The 2,456-nt window shown below is 41.3% G+C and overlaps 1 non-coding gene across 1 annotated transcript; it reads left to right on the top strand.

Annotated features, from left to right (window-relative positions):
- Positions 1-698: 698 nt before the first annotated feature.
- On the top strand, positions 699-861 carry LOC131244714 (U1 spliceosomal RNA). The gene has a single exon (XR_009170491.1). It is a non-coding gene; the product is annotated as a U1 spliceosomal RNA (small nuclear RNA).
- Positions 862-2,456: the final 1,595 nt, after the last annotated feature.

The raw sequence follows: 2,456 nt of genomic DNA on the forward strand, positions 1-2,456 counted from the left end.
CATCTGATCCATGATAAGGTGGTTCCCACGTGAAAGGTGGTCAAATATAGTAATTCATTTGGATCCATTCATCAGATGGTCCACACGTGTATGTTGAGAATGGACCGCAGGAAGTTCCATTAAAGCCTGCATTCGTCCAACTGATGTACGTACCAACGTGATATTTGCATGACGTCGTCTTCACCGTCTGACCCACTTTATGCATTGATTAGATGTTCACACACTTTCCAGAATTGCACGTGGGATGCACATGGGCCAGCAAATGTGTATGGTTTTGTTCTTCGTTTCCAAGTTCAGTGGCTCAGAAAATTTTAGACCTGGATACATGTTTAACCCTCCAAACCATGCGAAATACATCATCATGGGTCCAAAGCCAAATTGATGGAAAGATCCTAACCACTAATTAATTGGACTGTTTTGGAACATTCCTTTTATCCGTCCATTATATCTCTACTAATTGATTATTTAAAACATCATCTTAGTACAATTTTTCTTTATGGTTCCCCTATACTGTGGTCCACTGTTTGGATAGTTATTTTCGATTAGACATATATAATACATATATAATGTATACATGTTCTTAGTACACGAGTATGTACTATATCAGTTAGCCTGAGCATAAATCCCACATCGAATGGAGAATAAATAATAGGAAAGGAAAGGGGTTAGAAAAAAGAAGAGATGTGGACCGTTAGATGATACTTACCTGGACGGGGTTGAATGGGTTATCAGAAAGGCTCAGGGCCTAGGTTAGTGGCCTCCATTGCACTTAGGAGGAGCACTGACTTAGCATCTCCTCAAGTAGGAGAGTGCACGTCATAATTTGTAGTAGAGGGGGGTGCGCGTACGCGCGGCCCCTACCATGCTTAATCCAATCTTTTTCTTCTTGATTAACGGTTTAGATATCATCTTTAAATGGTCATTACTCTTGTTGATTAATGGTCTGATGCCACCCTGATGTATGATAGGGGATTGATTTGGACCCTTAGCTAAAGTTGACGGAGAGGATACCACCGTGACTATCGCTCACTCCATCAGCCAAGACTAATCTGATAACAAGTTGGGCCCTTGGAAAATCTTGATGGTCTGGATCGATTGACCTAAACCAATCACACCATATCTGGTGGAGTGGATCATCTAAACAAGTTGCAGCCAGTAATCTAAGTATCAGATTGTATGGATCATCTAGACCTGTGCCCACTTTGTGTTATATTACCTACCGGCCGGGGGCCACAGAAGTTTTGGATCAAGCTGATGCTTGTGTCTTCCATCTCGTTGGATGGCATTTACAGTGAATCCCAGCATCCAATTCCCAGGGGCCTGTTTGATTTTCCAAGTTAAGGGTTGTTCACTCCCCAAGTATAAGGTTGTGATATAGTAATAAACTCGGTAAGACCGAGGTCGAATCCCAAGGGACTGATACCTGTACGTAATATGAAACTAAATAGAACTAGAACTAGATTAAGATGTAATCTGAATCAAATAAAATTTAAGGAATAATTATCTAAAACTTAAACAATTCAGGAAAGGGAAACTGGGGATTCAGAGGATCCACTTGTAGAGATCAGAGAGATCTTATGCCATCACCATGAAAATTAAACTGAACTTCTTTTAATATAGTTTTAAAGAGATGAAAGGTATATGAATTAGAATGGATTCCATCATCAAACCATGCCCAGGAGGCAAAGCAACCAACAGAATTAAACTAATTACCAACCAATTAACAATGCATGAAAGTTAGGAAGGGTACCATCATCCGACCATGCCCAGGAGACGATGGTGAACAACAGGGCTTCCTGACGTCATAAACATCAAAAGGGAAAAGGAGATATTCAGGGACATTGCAGATCCATTGTAATTTTAGTCACAACAGACCATTAAAGATTAAAAAAAACATTACTTTAATAATCAATCAAATTTAGTTCATAAATTTAAATTAAAAGCATACAATAGAGTCTCCCATCTCGCTACAGGCTTTCCCTCTTAGCCCCAGCTAAGAGGTTTAGCCGATCACGGGTATGATTAGGCTAAATTCAAAATAAAAAGAAAAAGAACAAGAGAAAAACCAGATCTCTCTCCCTCTGCTCACGTGCAACCACACCTTCCACGGCCAGCTCCACGTCCCTGACTTCTCTCCCTCCTTGAATGATGATTCTTCCTCTTGTGATTGAATGGAAAGGCGTCATTTATAAAAAGAATTTGTGCACAAGTCACGTTCCAACCAGGAGTTGGATTCCATACCTGCGTATCCTGTTTCCTACATAGGGGTGATCGGACGCTCATTATTGTCCACTGATGTACTTTCGATCCCATCTCTCAGCATGGGGACAGACCAAATCTCCTTCCCTATCATCTGGATGGTCCGGATCCTACACTCAGATTGTATGAATGGGCCACAACAGTTCCCAGTGGAGGCCAGTGCGTGCGCAACCTAATCGCGCACTCTGTTCTGCGCA

The sequence above is a fragment of the Magnolia sinica genome, chromosome 4, assembly GCF_029962835.1.
Source record: "Magnolia sinica isolate HGM2019 chromosome 4, MsV1, whole genome shotgun sequence".
Classification (NCBI taxonomy): domain Eukaryota; kingdom Viridiplantae; phylum Streptophyta; class Magnoliopsida; order Magnoliales; family Magnoliaceae; genus Magnolia; species Magnolia sinica.